Below are 14,281 nucleotides of genomic sequence, written 5' to 3' on the forward strand. Positions count from 1 at the left end.
TGAAAAAAATACAATAAATAAAAAGTCAATGACTTTAAAAAAATTAAGAACTTTATTTATGCTGTACCCCTGCATAAAACACTCCATCTGTATCCACATTTTTTGGGTGACAGGAGGCCAAACTCTTTTCTGTGGTTGTCCAGGCCTTCAGAAATCTGGTAGCTGTTTTTCCCTCTAGCTCCCTCTCACACTGGTTATCTCTCATACTCTATGTGTGCTTATAGTTTCTTGTATTTTTTGTCTTTTTTTCTTAATGCACACTGTTATTTTGCCTGGATGGCACATGCCCTTTTTTGTCTCCTCATTGATCCTGACTTTCTTTTCAAAGCTCTATTCCAGCATCACCTCTTCTGAGTTCCTTTTAGGCAGAGATGTTTAAATTCTCTTTTGTATGACAATCACACTTTGTATATAACTTGACTGCTAAACTTATCATACAATATTGCAAATATTTGTCTGTCAGTGGTTCTCAATGGGAGCAGGGTAGAAGCATCAATTTTGTTCTCCAGAAAATATCTGGAGATGTCTAGAGACATTTTTGGTTGTCACAACTTGGGGAGGAGGTGCTATAGCTCCAGTGGTTTGAGGTCAGGGATACTGCAAAACATCTTACAACAGAGGACAGACCCACAACAAAGGGTGATCTGACCCCACATGCCAGTAGGGCTGAGGCCAAGAAACTCCTGTATGCCCTTCCTATTACACTGAGTTCCTCATCATCAGGGATTGAGTCTCTTTAGCCTTTGTATGTTTAGGGCCTGACACATAGTAGGTACTCGAATCTTGTTAAAGGAGTTAATATCTCCTATTTATTTTGTCTCCTATCTGAAATCCATAGCACAGAGCTAGATTCATAGCAGGTGCCAATAAACACTTGTGGATAAATTGTTTAACCAAAATAATGAGTGGAAAAAAAATACCCTCGCTCTTAATCTGGTGATAAACTCTCCTCAGTTACCCAGCTACATTTTCAAGCCTCATGCTGGGAGTTCTGCTCAAACACTCTGTTCTCGGACCAAATTAGTTTCCTTCAGGTTACTCCTAGTTTCTGATTAAAAAGCTCCTCTTTTCGCTCAGAACTGTTTGCATAGAAAACCTTTTCTCCTTTCCAACCTCCTATTTCCCACGCAGGGAAAGGAAGTACAAAAGGACAGGGATGCTCAGGCTGTTGTGTAAAGAGAACAAGCTGAGGGCACTGTCTCCTCCCCCTGGGCTCCACTGTAAGGAAAGGATTGGATAAACATCATTGTGGGCTCATTTGGAAAGTATGCCTCTTGAAAAGGGAGGTGGTGCAAAAAAATCCTGCTCAGTGCTCTGTAATGGCAGGGCAGAGGGCTCCGCCCTCCTTGAGAAAGTTGGGAGATTGCAGGATGGAAATATTCAGAAAACCATTAGCCAGCAGTGATGCTGAAGGGCTGGAGACCAGGGCTATGTAAAGATTACAGATCACCTTGGACTGCTGCTTTGGCCTATGCTTTCACTTCCCAGGCACCTCTTCAAAGGGTGTTTCATTAACAGAGCAACAGACTTCTTTAGTTCCACAGCCTTGGTTTCTCTTGCCCAGCCTTTGAAAGAGCTGAGTTTCAATGACCATCTAACTCACCTGCAGATAAAGGTGTGAGACAAGAGAAAGATGCATCTGCTAAATATCTAAGTCCACTTGATAATGGTCTTTTCAGACTTTGATTCTGGGTGTCAGAAATGTGAGTTCAAATGAAATCCTGAGGATGGAATGAACCCAGGGAATTAAGGACAGAAGTACAGTTTTTCCGTAAATGAAAGTTACCTACTCATTAGTTTCCAGCTTTAGACCATAGCATTCTAAGAAATGTGTTCTTCTGGAGCAGGTCCCTAGGACTACTATCTGCTAGAAATATTTTTGATAGGACTTCAGTTCTTAATTTTGAGTGTTAGTGCCCAGTGCATGAAGGAGTCACCCAACCCATCAATGGTTAACCTTGGTGAAATTAGCTTCTCAAAGGAGACTGTTTGTTTTAGATCTTGTCATTCTGGTTACTTCAAGGAAATGGTGTGTGATTGTTTTCTTATGTGTGTATCTTCTCCTTTTTTTAAACACATAGATTACAGGGTGATTACACAGTTGTTGGGAAATCGGTGATTCTGGATTGGACTAGTTACACAATGATGGCACTGTGGTGGTGCAACCTTCAGGCACTCTGCCAGGCTGGGCCCCAGGTGTGTGCTGTTTGCAAAGGTCTGTGTGCTTGTCCTATTATCATTTACTCACACAAGTCTACCCTCAGTTGTGTACCTCACCACTCTGTGTGGAATCTTAAGAGTAAGTTTTGGTATAAGGTTAGTTCTTTCTATGAAACCCAGTGGAAAATTTTCATGTGACCTTGTAGAGACCTGTATATTAATTTCTGTGGCTTATGTTTTGCAACCTGGAAGTTTTAACTGTAAGAACTGAACATACTAGTGAGATCGACAGTAAATCAATTCTACTCCAGTGTTCAGGGCCAATGGAAAATGTGGGACAAATAGTGGTTTCTTTAGGTAGCCTTCTTTAGATTGTTATTGAAACAGGAATACTACTGGACCACAGAACAACTTGCTATTTATTCTTGGAAGAAGCTAATCCCTCATGGGATATGATTTTCTCTCTTCCATGGCTCATCTTACTAGGTACTCTGTAAGGCCAAAAAGAAATGACATCAAGATTATTAAGAATAGGTCAGAGCTTCCCAACGGCGGTGACTGTGATCCCCAGGGGACATTTGCAAATAACTGAAGACATTTTTAATTGTCAAAGTCATGTGCATGTGCATGCTATGGGTATCTAGTGGGTAGAGGCCTTGAGATCCTGCTAAACATCCTACAATGCACAGAACAGCCCCTCACGACATAAAATTATCTCGCCCCAAATTTCAATAGTGCTGTGGCTAAGAAATTTGGGGATTTATAGGTATGAGACATTTCCCTCTGTTCACTATAAAGCCACCATTGGTGGTATTAATTTGCCATTTACTCTACCAGAAGCCTGCAGGCTCACAGGGCCCTTGCTTACCTGAAAATGTTCAAGTGGTAGCTGCTTTTTCTCCCAAACCTCATAGAGTGTTAGAAATTGGAGCTAAATGCTCACCTCAGTCTTTTTTGCTGTTCCCCACCATTTCTCTTGTTTGCCCTGAAATTTCCCATCTTCTTTGAATTCCATACCCTCAGACAATCCCATTCTCTGCACTTCTTTGTATAGTTTTTCTATTGAAATTCTGGCTGCTCTTGTATTTATTACAGATTTACCTGGCTGGCTGACTTTCTTCTTCACTTTGACACCTGTCATTAGTCTTGGCAACTTCAAATTGCACATTTAGGTAGTTTTACTTTTATAGACCTTTCCATTCACCTCATTTCTTTCAACTATTTGCCGGGTAATTTTTAAATTTGCCACTCTCTGGCCCCGCCCCTACCTTAACAGCCTGCAAACTTTGTAGCTCCCACTGCAGTCACCCTTCCCCCCGTCCTGACTCTCTGACACTGGTATCCATGCACCCTAACTTCCACCCACCTGGTTTCAATTCCAGGTGCATCACTGCCATCACTTCTTTTGTGTACCCTCAGTGTTCCTGGCAAAATCTCCAACTCTGCTTATCCCCAAGCTAACTCTACTCTACCCCAGTGTCCAAGAAGCAGAACACATCTGCTTCAATTTATGTCCAGAGCTTTCGAATGAGAGCTTGGTTTCCTGCTTCTGAGAGGTTAGCTCCATGCCTTTTCTCTCTCCTAAGTTGTGGCGTACCTCTCACCCTCATTGTCAGCTGATGATCTTTTTCGTATTTGAGAAAAGAGAAGTGATAAAAATAAAATAGCTCATTGTCTGCACCTGTATCTATGTACTGATTTACCTTATTGTTATAATGAATGGACATTTCTGTCTTTCTCTCAAGACAGTCCTTCCCATTGTGGGTTGGGTCCCCTCTGCTCTCTCCTCCTTAAGGTGATGACACCTGCAGTGAAACCCTCTTTCTCTTCTACCATTAATTTACCCTCCCTTTTTGGAACATCCCAAACAGCTTTCTAATATTCCAGACTCTCTTCCACTTAAAAAAGTCTTTCTTTGACTCAGCACCCAAGCCAGCTACTGGCTTGTTTTTCTCTTTCCTTTCACAGCAGAACTTTTTATACAGCTCTCTGGATTATTTCCAGTCCTTCTATTCTTATTGTATTCACCAGTGAAGTCCATATTGCCCAGATAGCCTACTCTTGTCACCCAATAGCAGTTGACAATTGATGTTGATCGCTCTCTCTTTCTTCCTTGGCTTCTGGAACATACAAAACTTTTATTTTTGTTTGTTTATTTGTTCTTATTTATTTTAACTTTGCAAATAGCTTCCCGTAATACTCTTTGGCTGCTACCCTTCTTTTTCCCAATTTATAAATGTTAGTGTGCTCCAGGACACAGGCCTCAGCTCTCTAACTTCTTTTTCCAAGGCAGTCTCCCTTGTGACTTTAAATGCCATTGATTAAGTAAATTGTCCTCTGCTGACTCTCACATTAGTCTCTCCCCCCTGAGTCCTAGACTTGTGTACCAAACTGTCTATGTGACTTCATTACTTAGATGTTGTATATAGCACCTCAAATTTAAAAAATGTGTAAGTTAGAACTTTGCACGCCTGCTACCGGCACCCTAGGCTCTGTCCCCCATTCTTCTCCGCCTCAGAGATTAGCACAGTTGCCCATGACACATGATTGATCCTTGATTCCCTTATTTTCCCCACCTTTTCTGTCTCTCCACTGCTGCCTGGTCCAGGCTGACACCACTTCTTTTTTGGCCTACTCGAATGGGACACTGACTGCTCTCACTACTTCTGCCCTGTCCCCACCCTCTCTCCCAGTCTGATTTCTTCACAGTACCATCAGAATGGCCTTTAGATGATTGCGGGGGGGGGGGGGGCGGGGGGGGGGGGGGGAGGTATAAGGGGACTATGGTAATGGAAAAAATGCAATAAAATTTTTTTAAAAAAATCTCTATTCAGATCAGCCCTGGCCAGGTAGTTTAGTTGGTTAGAGCATTGTCCTGATGCACCAACTTTGCAGGTTTGATTCCCAGTCAGGGCATGTACAAGAATCAACCAATAATGAATCAATGAATGGAACAACTAATTGATGTTTCTCTCTCTCTCCACCCCCTCCTCTGCCTCTTTAAAATCAATCAATAAGAAAAATAATTTAAAAAATCTGTATAAAAATCAGGTTATTCTCTTGACCAGGACCCTCCAAGTATTCCCACCATCCTTAGCATCATGTCTAGGCTTCTTATGATTGCCCACAGCCCTGTAGGTGTAGTCCTGCCTCCTCTGGCAGATGCAAACCACCCCAGCTCCTGCCTTTTATGGAGTTCAACCCGTTGGTTCTGGTTTCAGCCCTTTCATCCTTAGTATACCTTTAGCCTGAGAGCTTCTTCCCCTGGTCTTTTCCATGTGCTTCTTTGTGTAATCCATGACTTTGTGAAATTTTACTTTTTTAGGGAAATCTTGCTGACCACTACATCTAAGAGAGCACCCTTCTTCACTCCTTCATCTTGCTTCATTCTCTGCAGAGCATTGATCACCACCTGACATTATTTTTTTAATTGTATTTTTTTGCTCGTTTATTTTGTCTTCCCCACTACAATATCAGGTCCACAAGGCAGGGACTTCATCTCTTTTATTCACAATATATTGTTGGTATCTGCAGCAGTGACAGGAACAAAGTGGGTGCTTGTTGGATAACTATGTGGTCTAGAACTTTTGTTCTTTCCCTTTAGATGTACAAAGGAAAAAACTGAGCAAAGGGCTTCAGTTTTCACATTTTTGAGAGTGACACTATCATGGTATCTTTTATGGTCAGTCTTAAAAGTAGGAGGAGTAGGTACTATTAGGAATTCCTCTTTTTTTTCTAAAGTAGTTGGGGGAAACATGACCAGGAATGTGGTGGACAGGATTTTGGAGACTTTGATGATTAGTCTCTATTTAGTCGTGTGATTAGGGGCCATTAACTACATCTGTAGTGTCCCCTTTAGATTAGAATTTCTGTATTCAGGGATTGATTTATTTGCTTTTATTAAAATGCAAATACCTTTAGGAGAGGTAACATTTAAACTTTTATTGGACATTGAGTCATGGTGAGATTTCTATATCAAGTTATTTTTAAAAGTAGATTTTGACAAGGGACATTGAGCAAGTGTGGACAAGCTAGATTTTTTTAAAATTTTATTTTAATTTATTTTTTCAAATACCATATGATCTCACCTATAAGTGGAACCTAACCAACAATACAAAGATGCAAAGAAAATAAGACCAGCAACACTGAAAGGAAAAGAAATCAACAGAGACAAGCTAGATGTTTTAAGTGGGAGAAGAAGATGGTTGGTCTTGGGATGTTGAGAATTAAGGAGCACAAGAGGCAAGAGTGCTAAGTCAAGCTTCACAAAGTTCAGTCTTGTCACTGGGCAAGTGTATATGTGGGGTGGGGAGCAGATGAGAAAAGTTATTAAGCATGTGCAAAGATGTATTTCCATATGAGAGTGGGTGTGGGGATTTCCTCACCATTTCTGTAGTGGCCTACTTATGTTCTTAAACCCTCATTGGTTCAAACCTTGTTAACTCTGACGTGTTGATGTTTAACCTAGACCTGGGCAGAGATTTGATTTGGAATTATTTCTTGCCAAGACTTTACCAAGCAAGCCATTAGTGAAAATAAATCACAAGTGGACTCTTCTAACTTCTTATGACAATGGATTGCTCTGGAGAATTCATAATCACATTTTACAACTGGTGTCCAGGGAACTTGAGAAACACTGGAGTTTTAGTAGGAATTTCAGGGAAATGGGGTTCTGTAGAAAAATAGACTCTTGATATATTAATGTGTCTTAGAAATTTCCAAGAGGAGTTACAGAATGTATTATCTGACTATAGAAGATTTGTTTCTCTCTAAACACCTATACACATCACTTGTTTCCTTTGGTACACAGTTTGAAAAATGCTGCATTGGAATTAACCATGTGTTTCACAGTAATTTATAAAGTGATTATAATTCATCCATTCATGAAAACTTCTTCAATTCATAGGTTTATCAATAAAGCACTAATAGAATTGGCATAGTTCAAGTTAATGCATTTTTTAGAATAAATGAGAACAAGTTTTTACATAAAATTTAGTTGATAATTCAGTATATTCCTTCTTCTTTCCTCTCCATGATACCTTTTCTTTTTTTGATAATTGATCTGTATTAAGGACTACAATTCAAACGGAAAAGACTTAATTCATTTAAGTTAATAAATGTCAGAAGTCTAAGAGTTTAAATCCAGTGCAATTTGCATATTTTATAGGTTTTCTTTCCTTCTCTTTTTTTAAAGGACCATTTTAAGCATGGCAGACTCTTGCCAGACACCTAGAATCATAAAAATCACTGGATAAAGGCCAATCTCAGAGCAATCATTAGTCATTACTTTAACAAAAGGTGTTTTATAATTTTTCTATAGTGTTAAGACAATTTGGACATAGTAGAGCATTATTTATGTTTTCATTATTTGGTTGAAAAAAAGGAGAAGGTCATTCTTAGATGTTGAAAGATACTGTCATTTGATATTCAAGCCCCACAGAGGAGAAACTTGGGTGAGAGGAAATAAAATGTCTTGTGGTTTTAGGGAATTAGTCAATGGTGATGTGTCATCTGATATTGCCAGCCAGAGGTCTGATGCTTTGGGTATCTTGCTGGGGCTCCAGTCAAGGTTTGTTCTGTAACTGATTCTAACATCCTTGCTTGGTGTGAAGCATGTGCTCTCTAATGGCTCCCTCACTGCAAATTGGGAAACTCCCAGGCCTTTGTAAAAGGAAAAGTGTGACAAAGTGATGCGTTCTCTTTCCTTTGACACTTTCCTGGTGGGGTCTTTCCCTGAGCTGCCTGATACCTAGGTTCAGTTTGGAGACCCAGTAATACTAAGAAATCTCCTTGCTGAGCAAATGTTGACTCCTGTGGTTGGTCCTACAGCCATCCTGATTCCTCCCAGAAGTTCTGTATGATTATTGTTGTGTTTGGGGTTTCAACCAAATCCAGCCTTGCCATGCATATGTGCTAACTAGCACACTATGCTTTGAAGGCCAGAGGCTGGGGAGGAATTTATTGTCTTCTGTCTCTCATCTCCAGCCTGGCTTCCTTCCAACAGAGCACTTACTTAGGAAGAAGGAAGCTCTTTTCTTGATCTCCATTAAGGGAGGTTGAATGACGGAAATGAACTCATTTATACTTTGACGAGCTCATGAGAGAAATCATGAGATTTGAATGCTATCACTATTTTTTCCAAAAATTGTTTGAAGCAAACAACAAATCCAAGATTTATTGTTATTATTATTTATTTATTGTTGTTATTGACAAATCTATGCCACTTATAGGGATAACTCAAAGGGATAGAAATAAAAATTATATTGAAGATAAAATAGCTATGATTTTGGTCCTAGTCCTTTTTGAAATCAGAGTTAAAGAAATATTTTAGGCAATTTGCTTCACTGATATTAGTCTCAATTTGATAATCTTGTACAAATTGTTAGTAGAGGAGGTGAATTAGGTGATCTTTAAGTACTCATCTTGCTCTCAAACATCAATGTTATCTTCTATACATGTTCTTTCCAATAGAGGATGTGTCTTTGAAAATTTAAGCATTCTTTATTTGGGCCATGTTTACTCATGTTTTAGTCATATGTTGTACCATGAATTTTAAGACAGACTACATATCTATAAAGAAAATAATTCAATATTAAATATTTTATGGAATAAGATGCACATAAAATGGATAAATATAAAGTTTTATTTCAAGTAGACAATTAATTTGGATGATAATTATCCTTGACCCAGATTTCTGGATTTTGCCAAGAATGTGGAAAATACCGTTACAATCACAGTGGTTGGATCTGGGTTTCCTGACTCTGAAAAAAGTATTATAAAGGGTATTTATGTACTTGAACTCAGGGCCAAGCCCTACCAAAGTAGCAAACATGTTACTCTGCTATTCTTATCACCAATAGTCATTATAACTCCAAATTGCATCACTTTTCTTTTATATAGATTATCAGTACCTGGAACCATTCAGATCAGTGTTACCATTCCCCGCCTTGGCATTAAAGCAAATTTACTAAGCTAATACAATACCTTGCTTTTAAAATATAAGCATTGATTGGCAAGATCAGGCCAAGCATATTGCGTAAGTTTCTCCTATACACTGTAAAATCTAATCTGAATAGGAAAGTAGGAACAAGCTTTACAGTTGTTAATGAAATACACACTGAGATAGCTTTCTTTGGTGCGGTCCAGTTATCTTTGTAGCTGTTTTTTTTTCAATACGTGGAAATAGACCCATGAGATTATGATTGTTTCAGACAAGGTAAGATATAAATTTAAATATTTGATCTTACTTGACGAATGTATAGTGGTAAAGTAAAATTTTCTTTGTCTAGACCCAACTGCTAAGGCCCTCTCTTCCTGCTGAGACCCAGCCCAATTCATTTTGGCTCAGCTACCAGCTATGATTTTTATTAAGTGGTTAACCTAGGTCATTTCTTATGCTGAAGTCAGCCAATGCCTATACTGTAGCTATTTTGTGGCTATTAGATACTCTGTATGAAGTCAAACATACAGCATCAGAAGCAGTGAATTGGCTTGGGTGGCAGTATTCATATTTGTGCAACATTGTGTTTCTTAGAGAAAATCCCTCCTCTCCTGAGCTAGCATTTAGGGGAGTGAGACTGGCCACTCTGGGGTCATTCTTTCCATTAAAATTGCTTTCCTGAAAACTGATGGTCATTGATTTCTACGCCAGATAATTAAAATATATTTATTAATCCTATTCTATAATCAAAACTAGGCTAGGTACTGCAAGTACTATTCATTTTAAGACACAATTTTGCCCTCTTAGAAATTAAAATATAAGTAGAAAGGGAGGTCTGCCATGTACATGAATAATTGAAAGTCCATGTCATATAATAAAAAGAACATGCGTATTGGAATCAGATAAAAGTTGAGTTTGAATTTAAGCTCTGCCCATGTTCTAGTTCTTTATTTGGATGATAATGTTTCTTTAATGGAGTGTTAGAACAGATTACCATAAATAAAGCTGCATTACAAATTGCCCAGTGCCATGTATAATTGCACATCATAAATATTTTTTTTTTATAAATAAAAAATAGCTTTTTCTTTGTTCTGTATTGTGCAAAATTGGTTGGGTAGATTTTTATCAAATGTAAAAGAAAGTTTAGGTTGTTTGACTTAAATATAAGCTGAGGTCAATGCTCTGTTACTTTTTAGAATGCTCTGTTATCTGAGGTGGCAGATGTGACCTTATATGTCTGTTCTGATAAGCAAACCTCCTCTTGATCCTGCTGTATCCCAGTTCTAATGATAGCATTGCACCTGAGTCTATCTTTAGAACATTCCTTGGACCCAAGTAGTTTTAGGATTGAGGTTTACTCCCCAGCAGGCCTTGTAGGTGTGAGAGTTGTGGCCCTGAGACTCAGCTTCACAGCTTGCCTATGGGACAGGTGTGTGCCTCTCCCTGACCACCCCTCCCAAATCCCTTGTGATGGGCTTGTTCTCAGTCCTGGCTCTTGGGAGGCTCCCATACCCTGCTTTTTAGTCTATGACAACACCTTGTTTAAATCACCCTATAAGAAAACATTATGTAGCGTAGATGTTTGTCAATGCTATACAAAAAAACTTGCAGTCCCTTAAATAGCTCCTTTTTGAAGATAGATGGTGAAGTCAGTCTCTTCAGTGTGAGCGACTGAGACAGAGATATTTATTATAGATGGGGAGGAGGTTTCAGAGGCTTAGGGTTCCAGATGGCTGTGAGAGAATAAATCAAGAGAATAGAGTAGGGGTTTTGGCTTAAATTTTGCCAACATTTACTCTTTTATGTAGCTTATGGGCTTTGGAGAAATAGAAGTGGAATGAGTTGTGGTCCCTGCTGGGCCGAGCACCCCTTGCAGCTGCAGTAGAAGTCTGCTGGGACAGATGAGTCAGGTGTTCATTCAACCGGAGAATCAGATATTTGTCTGGGTTCAAAGGCAAGTGCATGCTTACGTAAGTGGAACTGTTAATTAGTGACAAGGCTAAGCAACTCATGCTTAGAAAGGTATTTTGCTTTTAAAAAAATTCTTACTCTTCTCCAAGGAGGACATAAACAGAGCCCAGAGACATATGAAAGGATGCTCATCATCACTAGCCATCAGAGAGATGCAAATTGAAACCACAATGAGACACCACTTCACAATGGTCAAAATGGCCATCACAAACAAATTAACAAACAAGTGTTAACGAGGTTGTGGAGAAAAGGTAACCCTAGTGCACTGTTCATGGGAATGCAGACTGGTGTAACCACTGTGGAAAACAGCTTGGAATTTCCTCAAAAAGCTAAAAAAGCCTTTTGACCCAGCGATTCCACTGCTGGGATTATACCCTAAGAATCCTAAAACACCAATTCAAAAGAACCTATGCACCCCAATGTTGATAACAGCACAAGTTCCAATAGCCAAGTGCTGGAAGCAACCTAAGTACCCATCAGTAAATGAGTGGATCAGAAATCTATGGTACATTTACACAGTGGAGTACTGGCAGAAGAAGAAAGAAAGAAAGAAGAAAGAAAGAAAGAAAGAAGAGAGAAAGAGAGAAAGAGAGAAAGAGAGAAAGAGAGAAAGAGAGAGAGAAAGAGAGAAAGAAAGAAAGAGAAAGAAAGAAAGAAAGAAAGAAAGAAAGGAAGAAAGAAAGAAAGGAAGAAAGAAAGAGAGAGAGAAAGAAAGAAAGAAAGAAAGAAAGAGAGAGAGAGAGAGAAAGAAAGAAAGAAAGAAAGAGAGAGAGAGAAAGAAAGAAAGAAAGAGAGAGAGAAAGAAAGAAAGAAAGAAGAAAGAAAGAGAGAGAGAGAAAGAAAGAAAGAAAGAAAGAAAGAAAGAGAGAAAGAGAGAAAGAAAGAGAGAAAGAAAGAGAGAAAGAGAGAAAGAAAGAGAGAAAGAGAGAAAGAGAGAAAGAAAGAAAGAAAGAAAGAGAGAGAGAGAGAAAGAAAGAGAGAGAGAAAGAAAGAAAGAAAGAGAGAGAGAGAAAGAAAGAAAGAAAGAAAGAGAGAGAGAGAGAAAGAAAGAAAGAAAGAGAGAGAGAGAGAAAGAAAGAAAGAAAGAAAGAGAGAGAGAGAAAGAAAGAAAGAAAGAAAGAAAGAGAGAAAGGAAGAAAGAAAGAAAGAAAGAAGAAAGAAAGAGAGAAAGAAAGAGAGAAAGAGAGAAAGAAAGAGAGAAAGAAAGAGAGAAAGAAAGAAAGAGAGAGAGAAAGAAAGAGAGAGAGAAAGAAAGAAAGAAAGAGAGAGAGAGAAAGAAAGAAAGAAAGAAAGAAAGAAAGAAAGAAAGAAAGAAAGAAAGAAAGAAAGAAAAAAGAAAGAGCTACTACTCTGTGACAGCATGAGTGGAACTAGAAAGCATTATGCTTAGTGAAATAAGCCAGGGATTGAAAGACAAATACCATAGACCTCACCTATAAATGGAACCTCATCAACCAAACAAACAAGCAAGAAAAATATAACCAGCAACTTTGAAAGAAAAAAGAAACCAACAGCAATGAGAGGGAAGGAGGGAGGCAGGTAATGGGGATAAGAACGGGAAGGGTCAAATCAAGGAACAGGTATAAAGGACCCATGGATAAAGCCAAAGTGGGGAAGGATTGATGGTGCGAGTTGGGGGTGGGTGGCACAGAGGAAACTGGTGGTGGGAAAATGGAGACAAATGTATTTGAACAATACAAAAAATGAAAAAAATTCTTAACAGATATTATTTAAAAAACTGAGTTGCTATAAACACTATTTTATTGTTAGGAAATATTTTCTGTAAAAAATCCATGGGTAAGTATGTTGTTTGAGATTTTATATATATTAAAATTATATATATATAAGATATATATAAGATTTATATATATAAAGATATAAAAGATATATATATATTAAAAAAAGATTTTTTTTTCTATCATACCTGAAAACATCCTATCCAATGGGCTACAGATGCTTCATGTGCACCATTCTTCTCCTGGCAACAATTAATTAGGGGTGAAAGATAGATAGTAAGTTTATATTTTATAAAAATTTTAAAATGTTTTTTAAAATATTCATACTCACACAAACTATCAATATAATAAGTAACGATAAAATCACTAGCAGTGGTTGATTACTCACTATGTGTCAGATATCACTCATACTATCTCATTTAAATCTCTCAGTCACTGCCTGAGGCCAGCTCTGTTGTTATCTCCATTTTGTGGATGAGACAGGCTCAGTGCAGTAAACTCATTTGCCCCTCATCACATAGTCATGGAGACCTGGCAACCTGCTTCCTGAATGTGGGCTTTAACCCATATGCCATACAGCACAGCAGGATGAACAACTGAATTACTCTGGGTTGTTAAGTTTCACTTCTATTTTATAAGTGCCATTTGAGATACTTTTTTAAAATGCTGGCTTGCTCAGCCAAGGAATAGTGATGCTCAGTTTACACTGGTGAAACAGCCATTTGCAGAGTGATGCCAAAGCAAAGGCATTTCAAAGCTTGTTGTCACTGTTGACATTTGTTTGGAGCATCATTGAAACATAGAGGACATTGCTCACAGATGGACTTAATGTTACCTGACTCCCCAAATATGTACTGATGCATTTAGATCTTGCCAGGATGGGAGTGAGGCAAGTGAGGTAGGCACCCTAAGAATACCGTCTTCTTGAACTTTGCTCCCCTGACATGTCACGCACCTCATCAAACTGTCTGGGATATATTAGATGCTAGGGGTTCACAAAAAGATGCAAAGTAGGAAGCAAGGGATGTCTAGATGCCAGCAGCATTTCTGCTTTTCTTGCATTTGGGAGGGAAGGAGGGCGTCAGCTCTTAGTGAGGATGTCTCCTATTGGTGTTGATTCTAGAAGATGTATCTCTGGGAGTTCCCTTTGCTCTCTTCAGCTTCTCTGTCATGCTTGGGGCTATGGGCCAAAAGATGACACCTCTAGGACGACAGCTAAGGTTGATGACCCCGCTCTCTCCAGGACAGATCCTAAAGGGTCTGCTTCCCTCAGAGAATGTCTGGAAGATCTTCTCTGTCACCAGCCTAGGGCCATGAGTGCCTTGCCCTTGAGCCCAAAAGTGGCAGCAGAACCCCGTGCCCAAAGAGCAGCATTTCCCACCCTCTAAGACACAGCATCCAACTTTCAGAGAAGTGTCCTCTGGGCCCACTTTTTGTGCATTGGCTTCTGTCTTGGCAGCTCTAGCGATGTAGT

The sequence above is a fragment of the Pteronotus mesoamericanus genome, unplaced genomic scaffold (assembly GCF_021234165.1).
Source record: "Pteronotus mesoamericanus isolate MK-2021 breed Mesoamerican mustached bat unplaced genomic scaffold, CSHL_Meso_final scaffold_31, whole genome shotgun sequence".
Classification (NCBI taxonomy): Eukaryota; Metazoa; Chordata; class Mammalia; order Chiroptera; family Mormoopidae; genus Pteronotus; species Pteronotus mesoamericanus.